The 22,360-nt window shown below is 44.3% G+C and overlaps 2 long non-coding RNA genes across 2 annotated transcripts; one reads left to right on the plus strand and one right to left on the minus strand.

Annotated features, from left to right (window-relative positions):
* Positions 1-1,640: 1,640 nt before the first annotated feature.
* On the minus strand, positions 1,641-6,824 carry LOC135910122 (uncharacterized). Its single transcript, XR_010566906.1, has 3 exons — positions 6,733-6,824; positions 3,197-3,312; positions 1,641-1,979 (listed from the first exon to the last, which is right to left on the minus strand). It is a non-coding gene; the product is annotated as an uncharacterized lncRNA (long non-coding RNA).
* A 5,179-nt stretch (positions 6,825-12,003) lies between these two features.
* On the plus strand, positions 12,004-18,385 carry LOC139047429 (uncharacterized). Its single transcript, XR_011507151.1, has 3 exons — positions 12,004-12,394; positions 13,508-13,620; positions 18,104-18,385. It is a non-coding gene; the product is annotated as an uncharacterized lncRNA (long non-coding RNA).
* Positions 18,386-22,360: the final 3,975 nt, after the last annotated feature.

The raw sequence follows: 22,360 nt of genomic DNA on the forward strand, positions 1-22,360 counted from the left end.
TCTAGCTCCGCATAATAAGCTATACTTTAGTTTAGTGAAGTCAAATAGCAATTTAGCATCTAATTTTACCTAACAAGGCGTTCTGTTTATGTTCCAGTAATATTCTGGTTCGTTGTGTGCATTACTGCGGTACATATACTTCTACCAGGAATTGCATGTTCGTACCATGCGTGCGCATGTGCAAGAAGGTTGTGACGTTAAACTGTAGCTTTCTTTGCTAATACTTCCATACATCGCTAACCGCCTCTTGTAGAACGAGTGAACGTTTTTACGCAATGAAACAACAAATGGTATCCTAATATTTCTAATGCAACAAATATGTATATTCCAACGTATATTTCCCTTAATAAAGGAAAGTTCCTTTCCTCGATCTCCGGTGTTCGACACGCTTTCTTGGTCTCTTTCTCGTCGAGCAATGTGGCCGATTCCGGAGGCAGTAGACGGGCCGGCGAGATGCGCATGGCCAAAGAGCGGCGCCTCGCCAGGGAGCAGCAGCCATAACACAAGCGACGTCAGGCCGAAGAACACAGCGGCAAGCCACCTGCTCAATAGGCCGCCTGGACGAAGCGTCGCCGTTTCGAGGACCGGCACTTGTGGTGTGCAGACGCGTGCTTACAAAGAGCACTTCGTCGCAGCCGAATTCGGTGTGGCGTCTAGAGCATGCGTCCGCCCATGGCTCCATCAGATGTTTTCGGGGTTTCGTGGCCGCCCGTGCATGGGACCACCGACAAGCGATCACCTCCTCGGGAAAACGTGGGTTCGTTTGCAGTGTGTGCCACCGTAGAGCACCGCACTTCTAAAACACAAAGTAAAACGTTCCTCAAACCACACAAATGCAGTTGCGTCGTTTACTTGCAGAGATGCTTTGCCCTCAATTAGATAATCATCTAGGATTATTTATGCTTCCTTCCACCTTCATGGTGCTGCCTTCTGGTTTTTCTGTTGTCGAGTATACAACTTGTATCACTTGGTATGTGTCACTGGCTATATTCCAGAATACATGGAAGACACTGGGGATGCGCATTTTGGCATATGCAATTGAGTATGCGAACGTTCCTGAAAAATCAGAAATGTTGAGCAGGCGTCACTGCGGAGGGTGCCAGGAAATGACAAGCACGACAAGAGACAAGAAGTGAAGCTGGCTTGAAGAAAATGAAGTATGCTTTTAAGAACCGTAATTTAAGTCATCAACGACAGCAAGCAAGTCTGCACAATGAAGTAAGGTGAACAAAGTGAAACCCGAACGTGCATTGAGCATGGAACGTTCAGCTATGTTGATAGGGAGAACAAGGGGAACTGAAGTAAAGACAGATCTAAGGTATGGATCATAGGACCTGCTAATTCCTACTCTACTTACTACTCTTGTTCAAATTATTCTAAATTTCTCTTTCTAAATTCAGCAATCAATATTTTTATCGTTTCCATTAAATTTAACTATCTGTTCATCTGGTGTCACTGCTAAATTACACAATAGCCTTCAATTCAAACTTACAAGTTTTTATGCTCTTCGGATTATTGGCTTACCCCTTTTGAGATTAGGTGTCATGTGTTAAAGGCGAATCATCATCGTTAACACTCCAGTAAACATCACAGACATGCCTGGGATATTCACCAGCTTTTATTAACTTCTTTTTCTCGGTTTTACAAATATTCAGGATGGTAGTTTTGCGTCATCGAAACAAAGATGTTATTGCACGCTCCTTCTTCCCTTCTGTGTTCTTTTCTATGCTCCCCACTGTTAGCCCATATCAAAGTGTTCTGGTAAAGTGAAGCTAATGGAGAGTGCCAGGCACAGTTCACACAATGTTCTCTTCAGCAAACGTCTCAGTGCGCACACAGACACCGGAATTCTTGAGGTGCACAATCGTCGGTTGAGGCTGGGGTTCTTCGGCTGTCAGGGGCGCGGCTGCAGGAGGTAAACTGCGGCAATTGGTCGCCAGGAGCAGCAGAACTATGGTGGCAAAGACCACAAACACGACCTGAAAACAGATGGCGACAGAAATACGCGAAAACTTGAAACCACGCTGAAGATGAGGCAAAGTTTGAGAGTGTGTTCGATCGATCACCAACTTTGTATTTTAGGGGATTTCTAAGGAGCATGCTACAGGAGCATCGCAAGGCACATTATAAATGTTTGAAAGGTGTACTTTCGTAGTTTTGTTCTGGGTCGATATGCGCCAACGTCACCGAGGCAAAAATTTTGCAAGCACGTTCATCTCTTTCCTGGAGATGGAACTGATATAATTTGGCAAACTAGAGCAATTAAATGTGGGCCAATGCAAGCGCACTCTAACCCAACAGATTGATGAGCGCTTGATAAAATTAGAATATATGGTAGCATATGAACGGTTCTGCTGAAGGAGAACCGGGGTACAAGAAGAGATCGCGGGAAAAGCCTTCACTGAGCTGTGGAACAAAGTGGGGATGATGAGTATGATTACTTTTACGAATATAGCTTTAAATATTTATTTACTCTAACGTACGAGAAAATTGGTACACGTTGGAAAACATCATGATAAAAAGAGAGAAAATGGAGTAGAAAAGGCTGGGAGGTTAACAGCAAGAAAGACCCCGGGTTTGATGCTCTGTACTTGGACAGGAGTAGCAAAATAAAAAAAACCAAGCCTGCACGATGCTTTTAAAAATGTGTACGGATCTTTGCGAAAGATATTAAGTTTCCCATTTGAAGGAAAATTAATTCTTGTCTCAATACCAACCCTGATGTCGGGCGATTTCCTGGGACGCCACTCTACAAACTGAGCGAACCAAAAGACAAGCAGATGTGAGAGTAAGGCAACAGTCATAGCATGTACATCGCACTGGCAACACGCATAAAATAGCTTCTAGATCCGTTCAGTTCAATTAGACATTTTCTTGCATCAGATAGGACCTCTTCTCAAACAGTCACGGATATTATTTGGAGCATTTCGTGTTGCTTACAGAACGCGGAAGTGACCCCCGGTCGGATTGCTTGTAGGAGAAACTCGGGACAGAGAAAGGAATTAAAAATAACAATAATGAAATGACATGCGTGTTTACGTCTCGCTGGCAGTGCACAAGCCATTCTCATGCGTTCACTCTTGAAATGACCAAAATGAAAGAAAAGAAACTTAAGTCATGCCGTAGATTCTCCGAAGGGTTTCTAGGCCCTGTTTAAATTGTTCTGTGCTTTGAAAGAATTTGACTCTGCACTTACGCTAACGTAGACGATAGCATCGACGTGTTGCTCTGACGGAGTGCGATGTGGCCAATGGAACCCATGACGAAATGGAAAGTTATTCCGTGTCATCGGCTGTCCGTCGAACGTGATTTCTGCAAACAGGGTGGCAACGTTGTGCTCAAAGTGAATCACACTCTGCTGTGGGAACCACTGCTTTGGTACACGAGCACTTGGAGCAGCCCGAATACGGAGTGTAGGCCTTCGGAGTATTCCTTTATAGATGCTCGTGTTGGACATTATCTCTGTTGCGTTTTCGTTTAAATGAGGATAAATTACTGGCCTAAAGGTAATTCAGAGCGTCAAGGCAATTTTAACTGTGGTTGTTATCCAATTCCTGTTGAAATCGCAACATGACAGTCAGTTGCAGGTCTGAACAAATATATTTATGATAATTTGGGATAAATGACCCCCCTTTGGCCATTTGTAGTGTCTTCTGGTCCTCCCATTCAACAGAAAATGCTTAGCCGTACATCAAGTCAGTGGCCTCATGAGGAACATCTAGCTCTGGATGCCTTAATTTATATACATAAGAATGGAGCAGTCATTTTACTCAGCATCACCTGCTCCGACTTAAATTAGTTTTGTTGCAATAAGAATAAACAACTTGATTCCCAGTGAATTTAGAACATGCACTATCTATATAGGCGGCAATATTTAAAGAAAATTTATGAAAATATAAAGAAAGCAAAATCTCAAACAACAGCTTTTATTTTCGTAACTTATCAATATCTGATAGCGTAATTTCCTGAACCGAGCCTACTACTATATTGAAAAACAGTCCAAATTATATTTTAGGCACAGCTGTGAAATATATCACTAATTTGTGCACAGGACTTTTGCATAAATGTTGTAAGCATCGCAACAATTTCACGTAATCCGCAAACACATGCAGCAGATTTGTCCATTTCAGATGCTGTGATGGATATAGACTACATAACTGCTACCTTCGCTGCAAAAAAATGAGATTCTTGGGTTTCACGTGCAGGATCCACGATATCATTGCAAGTCCCGCCGTAGCGGCGGACTCCGGAATAATTTTGAAGACCTACGGTTTTTAACGTGTCGCCATTGCACGGTGCATGAATTTGTTTGCATTGAACCCCCCCCCCCCCCCCCGCCATCCTAATGTGACTGGGATCGCACCCGTGCCTTGGCCACTAACACCTTGGCCACTAAGATACCACAGCAGTTTATTGTTGTGTAAACTTTGAGCATCAGTTACCGTTTAACCTAAAGTTTTTTGCTATATTTGCAGAGCCTATTAGGTTCTAAATCAAAATCCTGCTTGCTGCAGCTGATCGCCTACAGCTTTCTGTTCTAGATGCAATACATTTCATGGAAATCGGATCAGCGGTTCTGAAGTGAGAATTTCTGCATATCACTTTATTTTCAATCGAGAAATCGCAATTGGGTTTAAAATGAAAACGCACAGACTTTATTGTTTCTATGCCATAAATACAAATTGCTGGGCGAAAACGGGGGTTCAGTGCGTTACTTTTTTCACAATATCTTGCTCTAAACCAGCCTAGTAGGTGTGCTCCTCAGGCTGTTTACTGGTGTTTTTTTTTCAGTTTACAATCAATGTGGTTTTATTTAAATGACACATCGCAGCTTGTTCGCATTATTGAAGTGTAATGGAAATTTTGTTTCACTTAGGTAATGGGAAATATTTGACATACGTTTGATCATCCGAAATTCGTTTACGAAAGTCTATCCAACTTATATTTGAAATTGACCTTTCCAAACCAAACTTGAAGAAACACGGCCCATTTTCGTATGGTTGAAATACAGGAAACTTTAAATGCAATTCTGTATATCGAAGTGTTTTCGCTAACGGTGCACACGACCTTCTATAACAGACGCGAAACCTAGCATTGCTCACTGAAATCGGAGCACCTATTTTTTGCTTGTCTATAAGGCCACCTAATCGGTTTGGGCACCGCGTCTACAACTGCGGTCGCAGTGTCTTAGTTGCGCCCTACTGAGAAAAAGTCGCTTTCCTGTATTCACTCTCACGTGACATATGGGGAAAAGGGCTTGTTATATAGGGTAGCATGTGCTTCATATCGGAATATTGGATACAGCAGTTATGAGCCCAGAAGTTGTTGTCTTTAAGAAGGCATAAAGCTGTATGAACATGTCAGGATAGAACAGGCACTAGTGCTCTTAGACAGAACGAATAGAGTTTCTGGGACCTCTCTGTGGTCCTTCGGAAAGTGCAGAGACTAAAAAATGCGAAAACGCTAGTCACATAGCATCGGTTGGATTTTACGGAATCCCATGTGTCAAAAAAATAATTTGCGAGTCCCCCATCCCCTTTGCGGCATAACTCAAAGCGGACTGTGCAGTTTCGGGAGAATTGGCCCAGAAAGTTGATGTGTATATTGTGAGAAACCTGAGGGCCAGCTGGCTCTGATGAATGCAAAACGCTGTAGTGTGAATCGCACTAGGGTATCCACTACGCAACTGCTCACTTGTCCGCGCAGGGTGTGTGTTCTCTTAGCTTTCCCGTTATGCACGATCTTTTGCGACTGCCTTTTCACATTGTGACTGTTAGGCTGATTTGCTTTTGCATTGTGTTCAGTGCCCCTCTTAGTAGGTTTTTTTCCGTTCTCATACGAATCCACAGGCTGAGTTTTGTAGAAAACTGGAACCATGTCTTCTTTTATAATTATCTTTTGTAACGCCCCCCCCCCCCTCTTATGGATAACCATACAGGGGTCCTTAAGCGATAATTAATTATGGTGATGATGACATGTTGCTGGTGGTCCGCTGTATCGACAACATTGAAGGCAGTTTATACATTTTCTTCATCCTTTTAAAACTTCATGTCCAACTGCCGAACAGTACAACTCTAAGGCATTGAGCAACGGCAAAGTAGCCTCCTAAAAAGTTGTCTCCTTGTCCAAGCATTATCTAACTTTTCTCATTACCTTACTGTCGCTAATTCTCTTTTCAGTGTTCTTTTGTCTATCTGCAAGCGGTCAGATGATTACCGGGGGTTCACTGCTAAGTGAGACATTCTGCGACAACTAGTTGTACACAGTATACTGCGTGGAATATTCGCTGCGGAAGAAATTGTGTGAACTAGCCACCAAAAGGTGCTCTGATAACGGTTTAATGTTCGCTTCAAGAGAAAGTGGACCAATTTTTTTGTCTGTAAAGTGTTCTCTAAAGAATACATCCGTGCACATGTCATGCATATAGTCGTCTCTGATGACTTTTCCTCATTCTCAACGCGGAAGTTTAGTGCACGTTGTTCGGCAGCACTGCGAACGAGATTGTCTTTTTCTTTTTTCCTCCTATGCTCTTCAGTTCATAGAAGTTTGACATATTTAGCTTTGCGCCAATCACGGCGCAGCATTACGAAGCACTTTTCGTTTTCTGGAAGAACTGATGAGAAGGAGACAAATGGATTAGGTGCTGTAATTTCATCCAATAACGGCGTGCCTGAATTAAGCACGCTGATAGCTACGAGCTTACTTGAAGGGATATAAAAGTTGAGGACTCACCGTTTCAGCTGGAAATGTCAAGCGGAAAAGCACCGGGCACAATCCGAAGTTGAGTTCCGCATGACCTACCACATAAGGCTAACTTGCGAACTGCGCGCGAGAGAGAGAGAGAAAAGGAAAGAAAAAGGCGAGACACTAGCCTAATGTCTACGATGCGCAGAGAAGTACAAAAATTACGAAATAAAATTTGAACTCGACGATCCTGCGCAAAGCAATGTCTGCGAAGTGGTTCAGTTTAGAGCCACTTCGAGATTGGTTTCGAATCACAGTGCGAGTTCTTTTTCGGGCTTTGCTAAACGAAACGGGAAACGGGAACCAAAAATGGGTCTTGAAAGAGTTCCTCGAAAACGACTCGAGGATACTGAAGATTCATGCGCCGGCAGTAGCAGCAAGATGAGAGAAAATAAACTACCCAAAGTTCAATTACCTTGTTTTCAATGGCCCTGCCTTTCGATCTCTTCGCCACTTCTACAGATCGTTTACCGTCTGCCGATGCCGCACTCCGGACAAGACGCAAACGGGCCGGTCGCTCCGCGCAACCCGTGTCGGAGCTTACGGGAAAACACCCAGAGTTGGCGAGACCGGCGGGCGAAATGCCAAAACGTGGGCACGCGACTACTCCAGGTGGCGCTCGGGCGCCTGAGACGGAGCCGGGTGAAGGAGCAGGCAGTGGGAAGATTGGGGAGAGCGGGCGGCCCGTATAGGGTCAATGCGATCGAAGCGAGGGCCGTAGATTTTCTCCGGCGTCGTAGCGACAGTGCGGCACAAAACCCGCGCGGGCTCCGAGCTAAACGGCGTCGCTTTTGTTGCTGCGCACTTTGGCCTTTCTGGCGTCTCGCCGTATACTCACCTGTCTACTGCGCCCACTCCGAAATGATTGGTTTCGTCAGTGGGGAATAAAGAGCGCGCGCAGGCGTGCGCCCAGACACACACACACACGCCCGCAAGCATGCACATGCACACAAATACACAAACACTCACATGGAACTATGTCGACGTGTCTCAAACCGAGTCAACTCTTCTGCACGTTCTCTGGCTTGCAATGTCTCATCTTACACGAATTGTTTCACTTGCACTCTCGGAATGGCCGATGGTGCTACGCGTGTCGAATTCCGAAGCGGTGAGACCATGGAGCATGTTAGTTGCCGTTGTCTTCGCTACATCACGCGGAGAGAATCTCTCACGAACTCGTTGGCACACCTCGCCTCAAGCACCGGCCACTCCTAACGCAAATTCTGTTGTAAAAGTCGACTTGTGCTTTCGGTCACAAACAGAAGAGGACGATGGCGCTGTATGTTCGAGTGACCTAGTTGAAGGGCTATAACACTCCCGACAAGCCGGACGCTAGCTGCATAAGCGCAATATTATTAGCGCGGGAATTCGACAGTCTCGGAAACATCTGTCTGTTTCGAATGCACAAGCGTTCCGTCGTTGACTAATCAGCTCCCCGACAGTGTAACAGAATTATGCTTCATCTCAAATCGTCGGATGGGTGCAAAGAAGGCACGCGTTGTTATAGTCGGCGGAAATTGAAATGCCAAACAATTTGGGAGGGCCTATGAATGATTGGACTCCGTTTGCGAATATCCAAAGAGGTTGTGACGCTTTCGTCTTTTCGATAGACGACCATGCATGACCGACCGATTCGCGCATATCTTATTTCCCAGACTCGTTTACATTCCGCTTCTACTGTATAGTTTGCTGGATAAAACATGGGCTTAAACGAAGTACTTTCCAAGTTTCATGAAGTCACTCAGCATGTTAAGAACTTGTAAGCGCTGAAGGACCTGGTCTTGTGTCTATTCAAAATCTAATCGTGTATGGTCGCCATCCATAGGCAGTCTGCACCGCACAAAATTGCCACATTTAAACGCATATAGTTCGTGGGCTATAGTGCGGAAAATACGGCAATTCAAGCTTTAGTCTCAGACGAGCGCGATTGCTGAGCTCCCTCCTTTATCGCTTCTCGACGCTTCTCATTCACTCCGCCACTTAGCCCAGACATTTCGTAAGAAAGCCTACATTTTAAAGTTGGTGAGGACTCCCGATAATGTTTGCATCAACGCGTACTTCTATAACGTCGCCCGCTGCTTATCGTCGAGTTAGCCAGCGGCCATTCGGGTAGGCCGGGCAAACTCGTTATCCCATCGTCATCACCCGTCTTATAGAAACGCGCAGTCATTATTCTCGAGAACTTGACGACCCTGCACACAGTAAAATAATTTACACCCTTGATGGTGAGAATTGCGAATCATAACACCCTTGAAGGGTGTTTTCATTCAAGAAACATCCCATCATCATGACTTTTTGCGAAGCATAGGGAAGTTCTAGATGCCATAACACCCTTTTACCCACCGAAAGGGTGCAGTGACTAAGAATATTGGGGGTGGGTGCAAGGGTGTTTTTGTTTGTTTTTATCACATTCACAAACATACAATTGCACGAAGAGACGGCGTGTCCCACGGCACTAAAAACCAGTGGCGGATCCAGAAATGGGCCCTGCCTTACCCCAAGCCCTTCCCCCCCGAGACATGTCGGGCTTTCAAAGCCGACAAAACTCCTGAAGAGAGTCCCCCTCCGTTTCACTGTCTGTTTTGATAAGCCATTTTAAATATGTCCTGGGAAAAACCTGTTGCTGAAGCACTACTATCTATTATGTCACAGTGTTCTAGGTGGCACACAGTTCCTAAATGTCGTCACGCACAAATTCCGCGGAATCCAAAAGCGCGCACCTACTTTTTCTAGTATTGAATACTTAACCAAAAGAAAAATGTTCAAAATGTTTTCAGCAAGGCAGAACTAGTGCAGCTCTTGCTTTTGGGACGCCAGGAATCTATCAAAATTAATAGGCCACGTGACAGCATGCAGCTGGACGCGCCACAATTGCTCTAAAGCAGTGCGGTCGTCTAGGTTTCTTTCAAGCATGACAAAACAGGCAGAAAAGGGTGCGACGAACCATACGCGGACAAAAGATACGCCGATTCGAGAAGCTTTGACCCCACCTGACCTTCTTTCGCCGAATCAATAACCCCAATTCGTTCTGCTTCTCTCAAGTTTATAAGCAACGTAGGTTCGTTGGCAAACTTGAGCCTTCTCACCCACCACAATGCTTTGCTCAAGCAGCACCTGCAGAAAGAGCCGCGCAAAACGCTCATGGCTTCGCGTCTGCGTCAATTTACGAAGCTGGCTGTACAAAAAGAAACTATTAAGTTTGTAGTTGTATAGTAAAGGAACGTTCTACTGGCTTACAAACAGCTGCCTGAACGGAGTGCTCAAAGAGAAAGGGTGAATAATCTAAGAAAGTATAGAGAACCAACGTACAACTTGCGATCCATAAAGTATTTACAACACCGACTAACAACGGTATTTACTGAAATATTTCCCCTCCCAAATTGGAGACAGTATTATTGCATGCATGAATAGGATAACAAGCCAATCATTGTAGATATAACGAGATTCCAGAAATTGGCGGGGCATTTGCAGACCCATCTTTGTTCACGGAACAGTGGTGAGGCATTTTTCAAGTGTGCGCGCTACTGCCCACCTGCCAAGTACGTTCGCGATGTCTTGGCATATGTAGACCTGCGCGAGACTCGCCCGTCTCCCCTCGCGAGACGGGTAGGACAGGTGCACATGCTGAATACGGGAAAGAAATACTTTGCAGAATGAAATTGAATTTTGTCAAAACGCCAGAGCTCTGGATTGCAGGTTACAGCGTGCACAGGGGCGCTCTGCCAGATTTTAAAGCGAAGCTTTCTGTGCCTCCTCCCTCACTTTTTCCAATTCTGCTGCTGCTGCTGTCACTGGCTTGCCAGCCGCGTCGGTGGGTGGTTTGAGAGCGTGCATAATGAACATGAGAGGGACGCGGGGAAGGCGTGTGCGAGTCCTTTTAGCGAGAACTTCGTGGGCATCGCTACAATACTCTTTGGACCTCTTTGGCCGTCACAATGCCCACTGAAACACCCTGGCTATCGACACAATGCCCTCTGGAAGACTAATTACGCGTTAGCCCCCTCCTGCCCACCCCCACCCACCGCAAAAGTAGTGCAGAAGGTGCAGCACTTACTTTTTTGTACTCACATGCAACAGCGCAGAGGAGAGACAGTATGGTACTAAGGGGAGACAAGAGAATGCTTAAAGCCAACAGTAGCCTTTACCACAGTAGCCACAGCTACTTTACCACAGTATTCAGTAGCCTTTACCACAACTGCACCCTCGCCGAGCAAAGGGGTTCGGCGATGGTATAGGCACAGCTATTGAATGGGAACAATACTAAATTGCTCTGCTCGTGGTAGTTTGAGGGCGAGCGTAGTTGGGTCGAAAATGACTTGTCTACCGCATGCACAAAATACCTCGATTTTGAATATATCTTCCTCATTAACCGTCAAACTGCTATTATAAGCAACTGCAGTAAGACAAAGACCGACATCAGATTATGACAACGACAACTCCTGGTGCTGTCCACCAGAGGGGAATCGTTGTTATATTTGTTCTTTCTTTTGAGCGGTCATAGGCCCCACTCGCTCACCCGCTCATAAAAACAAAGAAAAAAACCCCGAGATCTGGATTCGCTTCGGTTGCACTTTCACGACAGCAGGCAAAGAACTGACTTTTCGTACTTGGAAACTTAAGGTTTTCGTGTAATTCTGCACATGTGAAATTTCGTGGTGTCGCCTATACGTTTAGAAAGCTATTATGCTAGTACTTTTATATCTGCCGTTAATCCAAGCTATTTAAAATTTGAGTGAGCACTCCAGTTCAGAAATATGAGCATTGTGAACTTCTTGAAAATGCCAATTAAAGCTTTTTTTTTCTCTCTCTGTTTCTCTGTGTATAAAAGAAAAGACAGACTCGCAAGTACCTCTGTATCTTATACAATCAGGAAGGGCCACGTCTCTTTACAAATGAACGTCCAAGCAAACAAACAAAAAAGAAAGCATCGACAAATAAATTCACTTACACGCAGTTACCAGCCCACCTTTGCCCCATTTGATTTGATATCAGCCCATGTTTCTGGAAATAAATTTCCAGTGAAACTACCCGTAAACACAGAAAATGGCTTAGAGGTAGCGTAAAATAAATAGCTTTGAAAGTAATACACACACATAGTTTAAAAGAATATTTGTTTATATGCCTTGAAAACGAAACCGAAATTGAAATAACTTCCCCCGATGGGTGTCGCCGCTATCGCCGCTACGTCATTTCCTGCGTCTTGCGGCGGGCCGCCGAGAGCACATGTGTGTGTTCTCCGTGACATTCTTGTAGTTGTGAGTAATTAGATTGTTTTTTGCTGCGTTTAGGTTGTACCACCTCGTTGTTTTCGTGTACTTTTGTGCTCATCGACGCGAAGTGAGCGTCCGGAGTGAAGGCGACGCGATTATGCGTGAGAAAGAAGGGCACCAGCGGCCTACGACATCGGTGTTTCTTTGTGACAGTGTGTTTACTACGCCTACGACGGCCGTCATTCGTGGCGAAGGAGAAAACATCTTCCATTCGGCCTGAACAGTGATGAAGTGGACGTTTTGTTTTTCGGCGGAATGCATCGTCAACATGGTCCATCCACTACGTAAACGAAACGGCGTGCCCAGAGTACAGATCGTGACAGCGCTCCGCCTTCAAACCGAGGGCCTTTTGCAAGGCGCATGAACTGCTCATATAAAAGGTACGTACGTAGCCACGTTCAACGTCGCGTTTTTTATGGTGCGTCATTGTGGTAGTAATTTTCGCGTAATTTATTTAAAGGACAGCGCAAGGTGTGTTGGATGCGAGTGTAGTATATGTACTCCAGGCGTAGCCTATGGGCACCGAATGTGAAAAAGAAAAAAAATGAATGTTTCATTGTTCACATGTCCTCAACTAGAGTTGTAGAGAATTAAGTACTGCTACGCGTCAGTATTCGGCGCAGGCAGGGAAATAATACTTTGGTTTGACTAATTGGTTCTTTCTGTTACCAAAGATAGGCGCAGACTTATACCGGTGTCACACGGCCACTTTCGAGCACGATTGAGCGCGTTCTGGATCGAAAATTTCGACCGCGATTGGCTCCCGTCCACCGATTGTGCAACGAGGCCACACGCGTCCAGAAATTCGATTCCAGTCAGGATCGATCGCGGCCAAAAGTGTGCAGTGTGACAACCGTATTAAATGTCGCTTGTGTACTTTCACTCAATTGTTATTATTATTATTTTTTGTCGGAGCCCCCGTGGTAGGTAATGGCGCAGGCAGCTTGCAATGCTTGTGGTTTCATGACTAGAACTAATGCAAAACAAAAGAACCACGACCATCCCGGCTATGTACTTATCAATCGCTTTAAGTTGTGCTCGTTTGTTATAGAAGCTGTCGTGCTGTTGCGGATGAATGCGTGGTTGCGCTATTTGTTTATAAATTTATTTTTTTGTATAAATAAGCACACCGAGCCTAATCAATTTTTTTCTCGACCTTGTACTCGTTTCTTGGTTTCACGCAGGCGTGCTTATTATTACTACTATTTGTTTTCTTGTTGTGTGACTGAACCCTGCCTAAGGCGTCCTGTCAGTTGTCAACAGTATTTCTGAAATGAATTGCACTTAGCGTCCTACGGTTATTGTACGCTTCACTACCTTATTTTAATGTCTAGTTATAAAGTGTATGGTTATTGTAACTATTCTTGGCCTTTATATATGTATTTATTAAGCTGGTAAATGCTTAATTGTATTTGCAGTTTTGAGAGGTTCTTTTATTGAGTCGTCAATCTCGAATAGTATTAATGGTGGGTTGTTTTCTTGTGCCCATGCAGTTGCAGTCAGCATGAAGCAATTGCAGTCAGCATGGAGCAATTGCATGGGAACCGACTGGCTGTCTTGGGCCTACACGTTGCTGAAAAGACAGTGAAGACGTCTGACCCGACAGGTATACTTTTTTCATCACAATTGGCCTACATATTTTTTTCACCGGAGGATGAAGACCTCCCCCAGTGAGCTCCAATTACCCCTGTCTTGCGCTTGCTGATTCGTAGTGAAGCCTGCAAAATTTTTTTACTTCATCGTAGTCTACTTCTCTACCGTCCTTGACTACCCTTCTCTTCTCTTGGCATCCATTCTGTAACTCGAATGTGCCACCGGTTATCTGCCCTATGCATTACATGGTTGAAGAAGGCACTTGGGCTAGTTGGTGCTCATTGCAGACTTGAGACATCAATAACTAGCGTGAAAAAGACAACATCAAGAAGCACATAAGAAAGAAGTCTAGACTTCAACTGAAATTTTTGCTACACAGAAACATGGAATGCACAGAATGTCGACGGACAGAAACAACACAGGAGCTATCGGAACAAATTTATGAACAGGTTAATTTCACTTACGAACATTCTTGGTAAGAGCCAGAGACAGGTGCTTACACACCTATTCCCCACTTTTTTGATGCAAAGTGGTTCGTATATTTCCCTATGTACCTCCTTCTGGAGCTGCCTGAGCACACGATTGCTTTGAAACTGCTCGGTGCATGAGCACGTATGGCGATGATTGGCCATGTGGCCACCAGCCACCAAGGCACTCAAAGCTGCCCTATGTGTCCTCAAGCCAAACAGGTCGGTGTTTAAACGACCGCTTGGGGGAACAAAGATAGGGCAGCTGTCATGGCTGGTGGCCATCTGACCAATCATTGCTGTAAGTGCAGTGCTGTGCAGTGCAGTGTAAGTCATTGCTGAGCAGTTTCAAAGCACTCATCTGCCCACGCGGCTCTAGAGGCAGGTCGACATGAAAATATTCGAAGCACTTTGCATCGAAAAGCAGGTGATAAGTGTGTAAGCACCCCTTCCCTTGCTCTCGCCAAAAAAGAGTGTTCGTATCTCGAAATGAACCTGCCCATCGATTGGCTCCAATACCTCCTGTGTCAGGCAGGGAAAAGGAAAGATAAATGTTGCTTCCATGCGGTGAGGTCGCATCCCCTGAATCCTATGTTTCTGTGTAGCCAAAATTTCAGTTGAAGCCTAGAGTTCTGTCCTGTGTGCTTCTAGCTGTCGTCCGTTGTCTTTTTCGCGCTAGTTAATGATGTCTCACGTCTGCACTACATGGCCTGACCAGCTCCCTTTTTTTACTCTTTATGTCAGCTAGGATATCAGCTCCTTCATCTACTTTCTGAACCACGCTGCTGTCTTCCTGTTTCTGCTGCCATCAGGATAGGAGTGGACATGACAAATGAAACTGAATGTCATTTAGACAGAGGAGCAGTGAGACTTCCTGTGCTTTACCTTTTGCTGTTGTACATAATAGTTGAAATTGCACCAACACATCTTTTCCACCTTGTGATTTTCCCATAGCTGTGGCAAATAAATATATAGGCTTTAAGAAACTAGAAATGCAGTTTGCCTAAGAAAGAGAGTACTCTTGCACCTAAAGGTAATGTGTATGATGCTCTGACTCCTTTGATGCATGTGCCTTGAGAGGTGTTGACGTTGTTCTTCATTTCTTTCTCAGTAAGCTTTACTTGATGGGTCTGACTTTGTATAAAGAAATAAGTTCTAAAGAAACCATAATACCTAACAGGCAGAATTCTCGAGGTTGAAAGTCAAGTTTTCTTTCATGACATATCTTTTTCAGGCTGTACTAGTTGATCCATGATGTTCGACAGACAGCGCAGACTTGTACAAGGGACGTCAAAAGTGGCGAGAAATGGAACAAATGCTATCGCCTCTTTCTCCATCCTTTGTCGAGTTCACATTGTCTAACGTCATCGACCAATACCAACTAGCCCGTTTGCGTACCTGTACTAGTTGAGCCATTTATACTATGGTACTCTAAACCAAATGTGATAAATTCAAAATTGGTGCCTTTTCTATCTTTGTACAAATACCTGTTTCATAAAATAGTTTAAAGTGTTATGGTTGATGTCATGTTTCGACACCACCATAACCTCATAAAATATCTTCATGGATGCAAAAGGTGCCTCTTGTGCAAGTTCCGTTCTAGCCTGACACGGAAAACAAACCTGGCAGAAGGTAGAGCACATGCTCTTTTGTAAACAAAACGCATGATTGCATTTTCTTGGCAGTTATTGCAATGTTTTCTGATGTTTATCTGCATGAACATTAATTATCTCAGCTGCTAAAGACACATCACTAGACACTGTGAGCAGAGAAAAGTGATTGTGCAGTACTGTTGAAGTCATGCAACATTATGTTTAAGCAAACTGGCAGGGATGCTAGCTGTTAAAAAGAAAAAGCTGACTTCTAGAAAAATTTGCACTCCTAAATGTGGAATTGAAATTCACTATGCTTATAAGCTACAAAAGATTTCCAGGATGATCAGACTAGTTACACTGGCCATTTGCTGATTCAATAAGGTTCACTGAAGCTTGTTTTTAAATTCACACTGTTTTTATGCAGGGTGATGATTTTCAGTCTTGTGGAATTTTTAAAATATAGTCCTGTTGCATATAGCATAATTCTAGTCCTTGAGCAGGAATATTCAAACACGTAGATATATCTAGCACAAGAAATCGAAACATATTAAACTAATTTAAAAAAATTATTATCTTTCGAATGAATTACATTATAGCTAATATAACCGAAAAGAAATGGGCTTAACCAAGAAACCCGATGTTTATTAATCATATCCTAAGAAGCCAGCAAACACTGACACCAAGGACAAGTTAGGGTAAATTACTTGTGATTAACAAATGAAATAAAGAAATGATAAATTAATGGAAATGAAAGTGGATGAAAAAAACAGCTTGCTGCATGTGGGGAACGAACCCACGTCTTTGCATTACGCGTTGGATGCTTTACCAATTGAGCTACTGCGGGTGCCGTTTCCCCATCACTTTCTTGGGTATTTATGCTTCCTAGTAGAACGCTGGGAGTGTTTGCCAGCGCCACCACATATCTGGGGCACATATTGTAATTTACGAATCATAGCCAGTGAGATTACAAGGTGTATCTACTTGGAATTGATTTCCAGAATGGCGTCAGTTTGGAGATATGCACCATCAAACTTGCCGGAAAAATGCACTGTTGTTCCACTTACTTTTTTAACAAAATGTACTTTTATGCACTGAGGCACAAAAGTGGGTTGTGCACTGATGCACAACCCACTACTTTACCAGTAGTACTGAAAACATTTTGGCTCTTTATCATTAATGCACTGATGTTTAAGCTATAGAATGTCACTTGCCCCATCTTCCTATCTCTTCACGTTCCAAAGTAATCGAGCAATGCATGGCATCCATTGGTGATGTCCGGTTGAAACAGTGGGCTGTAATTGAATTTCTCACTGCGGATGGTTCTGCGCCCTTCAACATTCATTGCCATCTGAAAGCAGTTTACGGGGATGCCTGTGTTGAAATCAGCACTGTGCGTAGGTGGGCAAGTACTGAGAAACATCAAAATCCAGCCGCATCAAATGTCCAGGATCAGCACCGAACTGGACAGCCCACAATGGCTTCTTATGAGGATCATCAACATCAGGCAGACGAGTTGAATCGGGTCAATCGTAGGATCAAGCAACACCAGATTGCAGCAACACTCGCTATTTCCATTGGTGCAGTGAACCACATAATTAAAAACCTCCTGGGTTACAAGAATTGAACTTGTTGGCTATGCTTCGACTTTCTCATGTCAGTCGTCAGTTACCGTGACACCCTACAAGCGCAAGTCTTCTTGTAACGCAGGTCTTTAATGATGTGGTTCACTGAGGCAATGGAAATGGCGAGTGTTGCAATCTGGTGTTGCTTGATTCTGCGATTGCACCGAGTCAACTCATCTGCTGATGTTCATGACCCTCATCAGAAGCCATTGTGGGCCATCCATTTCGGTGCTGATCCGGGAGATTTGATGTGGTAGGATTTTGGTCTTTCACAGTCCTTGCCCACCTCTGCACAGTGCTGACGTCAACACAGGCATTCCTGTAAACTGCAGTCAAATGCCCATGAATGTTGATATGCGCACAACCTTCCCCAGTCAGAAATTCAATTACAGCCTGCTGTTTCAACTGGACGTCACCACTGGATGCCATGAATTGCTCGATTACTCTGGAACGAGAAGAGATAGGAAGGCGAGGCAAGTGACATTCGATAGCTTAAGCATAAGTGCATCAATGATAAAAAGTTCAAAATGTTTGCTGTAATATTGGCAATGTAGTGGGCTTGGAGGCAATAATTTCTGAATTGCCCTCATATAGTTGTGTAGCCTGTCTCTCCTACATTCATGATGTGGCAGATTAAATGCCTTATTCTTTCGAAATAACGATTTCCTGGAAGTAAGCACTATCTGTGCTTGTTTTCTTTAACCTGCTCTTCATGTGATCTTGAAATATTAAAGTGAATGATGCAGGGAAGCGCTGCTAGTCATGTTTCGTGTACTTTTGCTGACATTAAATTGCAACAAATCATTTTGCAGGTAGAAAAGAAGCAGATGGCTACAGTGATCAATGAAGAAATGGCTTCATCTATGGTGGCTCGCCTTAGGACATTGGAATGGAGCTACAAGAAGGCATCATCATCCTCGCCTGTGCCCTGGAACTTTGGTTTGAATGAGACTGTTCTTCAATGTAGAACGGCCGCAAGACTTGTCACCACAAGGCATAGTGCAAGCTCAAAATATTGTACAGGAGGCTAGAATAAATGACCCTCCATGCAGTCACTCTGTATCTGTGATAAATGGGACCATTTCACGCAGAACACTCACAAGTGATAATGTGTTTTCTCTCAAAGTTGCTATGCAGTGCATTTGTAAACACATTACCTATTGTATGCACACCATACATAACATTTCTGTGTGCTACCCTAACTGTAGACTTAGAAACAATCAATGAAGTGCATATGTACCCGCTTCCACATGCCGTACTTCAAGGGCTATTATATTGCTCATTACACCCTATAGGTGAAGGGGTAATATATTCCTGATCACACCCTTACACCCCATGGGTCGAAGGGTAATATGTTGTTCAAAACACCCTCAAGGGATAGGGTGTTATTGGAATATAGAATAACCATCATAAGGGTGTAATTCCCTATAAAACCCAGCTTTTTCTAGGGTGCTAGGGGGTTAGTTATAGACACCGAAAAAAACCCTTAGGGGTGTAAATTATTTTACAGTGCAGCCGAGGTGTCGCCTTAACCGCTCGCCTTAAATTGCGAGCAGCTCGCTTTGGAATCACTGCCAAGTCAGTGGAACCCACTTGCCGGAAAAGTCCAATTAACTTAACGTGAGCACGTCGCTACCCTTTCTCGCTCAGTGAAGGTGGTCTAGTCATGTCACTGGAAGAAGAAAGGATCCGCGCCTTTCGCGTACGTATTCTAACCCCTTTGTGCGTTGTGATGAGCTTTCTTTGCACCGTAACTACGTACAATTTCATTCGAGCACGAGTGTTTAGCTCCTTTAATCGCGAGCTACGGCTGATATTTTTCTTTTAAAGCTAGAAAATTTACGTATATTTTCTGGGGGCCTTGCAAAAACTTTGTGGAAACGTTTTTACCTGCAGCATGGATATTTAAGACAGATCAGGCTGGTCAGTTGTCTTAAATGAAAAGCAAAACTTGATAAGGAATCTTCATCCTTTTAGATGATGCAGTTCACTGTGAAAGCAGCTGAAATATTTGTTATAACTTTTATATTTGTTATAAATACTTGTTTAACCACTTGTTTCGAGTTGAGGCCTTCTTCAACAGCATTGGTACTGGACAAATGCTCAAAATATTTTCAGAATTGGTAGTGCATCTATGAAAATACTCTCTTCCCATATTCTCCTCAACTAAATTTGTCTATTTTTTAAGCAGACGTTTACTTCTACGCCCTATCTTCGATATTTTTTATGTTTTTGTCCCTGGTCCGACCGTACAAGAGTAAATGGAGCCAGTGTATAAAGGCGCCATGATCGAAAACATTACATTAGAGTGGCAGTGAAGGCGCCCTAAAATATGCTAGACGGGCACCTTAAAAAAACGAGCAATATACGGCACACTGGTATGGCTTCTGTGCCCTCTAAAATGTCATAAAGCGATGCAGCTGCATGGTATAAATGATGTGAGCCCTGGGCTGCAAATCTACAAGCGCAGTGTTTTTGTATCTTTCCGATGCAGATGCATCTGCAGATGCATTTGGAGCAGCTCCTCAATATTGCCTGAAAAGCGGCAGTGGGAAGTGTTTGCCTGAAGTACGTCAATATCTTCGAGAATAAATTCCGTACTCCTGTTCCTGGAACGTCAGGGTCGGTCTTTGTGGCAGTTACGTTGCATCACCTGCCGCCAGGGCAGCCTACGTTTGCCACATGTCCGGCGCTTGCTTCAATTACGTGCAGCACGGGTGAATCATGCAATAGAGAGCCAGCAGCCAGCCTCCTAAAATGAGTAGGCAAGAAGCACAAAAGGCTTCGCTTCCATAGAAGCTTTATCTCAGTTCTTCTGAGTGCATCTTGGCTATGAGATCATTTCCTCTTGTCATTATAATGAAGCGGCGAGGCAAGGAGGAGTTTCCAACGGCAGTTCCGCATTTCAGAGTCTTTATTGTGCTACTTGACATCACGAAGTCATTGGCATACTTGTAAAATCCTCAACAACAAGAAAAACGCTCCGTTTTTTGTAATTGTCCCCTTGAAGCTTGCCTTACGATAAAATGCCCATTTTCTACGTGAATACGCAGCCACGTCAGAGTATCTTCCACCTTGCACGGATAGACAGCCTATTCGGGTTCAATAAAATGAGTAGACACGGAAGATTACACAACAATCACTGGCATCCTCTTTGATTGTTCATATCTCATTGCACCTTGTAGTACATCCATTCGGCTTCGTCTAATTTGGCGCAGCTTTCCTAGGAGTCAAAGCGAACCAAGATAAAATTATGCGAGACATTGGTCTCAGCTGCCACACTTCTCTCATCTGTCGTGAACGTTATCCGGAATGCCCTGAGGCAGAAGAAATGCGACGCACTGGTAGCGTCATTTTGTCACGAAGAGTTCAATCAAAGCGCGGGAAATTTTTCTCACTGAAGGATAACACTGAACCGGACGCTAACATACATACTAGCCTTTCCATAGATAACGTGGCGCTTAACGCTCTTTGATTCATGCCGAGTTTGAAATTGAGCTCAAAGCCACTATATAGGGCCAGTCGTGCGCTGTGCGTGGTGAACAGAACCCAATGAAGCGTTGTTTATCAGACCAGAAGTTGAATGTACAGTTGTATATGGAGATTCCGGCGTCGACGATGAGCGCTAGACCTTCTCAAGGTTCATTAGGCCAACTGTTCAGCCTTTTACTGTTCATTAGGCGTACGAAGGGCCCGAAATTTTCTTACGAGACGCCGGCTCTTTGCAAGTATTGATGACAACAAATCTGCAGTCTGTGTTGGTAAATCAAGCACGCCGCAATGACCAGTCCTTGGGCCCGCGCTATTTTTGCCATGCATGAAAGATGTTATTGCGGAATCTCATGTTAAATAAATGCTGTTTTCAGAAGAGTGCATCATTCACAATGAGGCTTAATGCGTAAATGTGCAAACTATTCCTAATGATTACTTGTCAACAATATACGAATGGCGTAGTCAGTAGTAGATGTCCTTAAACCTAGCTAAAACAGTCCTCATGGCCATTTCATATGAGTGCCGGCCATTATAATTTGTTTACGCGTTGCGACGCAATCGCTTGCGTCCAGGCCATGAACAGAGCAACTAGGCGTCACTATAACATCGAACTTCGGTTGGACCCCACATACTGAAACCTTTGTAGGAGAAGCCAATGAAGCTTCAGGATGTTTAGAACCCAAGCTCAACCTTGCTTCCTCAGAAACCAAACTACCCGGATACTAATTGCTTGTGCGTCTAGTGCTGGAATACGCCTGCCAGATGTGGGATCTGTATACAAAGGAATCAGCCGCGCGGCTAGAACGGGTACAGAGACGGGTTTTATTTTTGCCCGGCACGGAAGGCGTGAATCTGCAACCACGCTTTATAAAGAAGGGAACCTGTCTCTTCTTAGTCAGATAAGGGGAAAAGGACGTCCTGTTCTGCAGCCTAATAAACGACTTTGTAGTGGTAGATGAAGTTCTCTACATTGATGAAATGACTCGAATTACCTGTAATAGGCACAGCAAACACGTGAGGGAACCACATTTCACAAACTGTTTCGACCATTCGTTTTTCTCGTCGACCGTATTGTATTTGGCTAGAACAGGTGGAATAAAACAAACAAAAAAACTAAGTGACTGTGAAGAAGGGTGACCTGCGAGTCTGTGTATGTGGGCCCCTTAATGGTGAACTGCACATCCGCCGCAGGTCGGCCCGGCATTGCATTATCTTCGGGATCGGCGCACGTATGGGGTGTTCTTACCACCAGCTTCGTCTCCGCCATGATGTCGGCCTAGTATAGCTTTATCTTTGGGATCGGCCCACGTATGGGGAGTGCTTAACGCCTGCTTCACCTCCACCGCGGGTCGGCCCAGCATTGCAGAATCTTCGGGATCGGCACACGTATAGGAAGTTTTCTGTCAACACACGGGCACGATCCTAGGGAACTAGCCCTTAACAGCTTCTCTGTGAAAATGGTTACGTGGTTGTGTTTCGTAAATAAGAATTAAATAATACAATTAATAACGACGACAAATGAAAGAGCACTGGCACGAACACGTTCGTGCGTAGCGCCGAGGGGCGCCAACAAGCCA

The sequence above is a fragment of the Dermacentor albipictus genome, chromosome 7 (assembly GCF_038994185.2).
Source record: "Dermacentor albipictus isolate Rhodes 1998 colony chromosome 7, USDA_Dalb.pri_finalv2, whole genome shotgun sequence".
Classification (NCBI taxonomy): Eukaryota; Metazoa; Arthropoda; class Arachnida; order Ixodida; family Ixodidae; genus Dermacentor; species Dermacentor albipictus.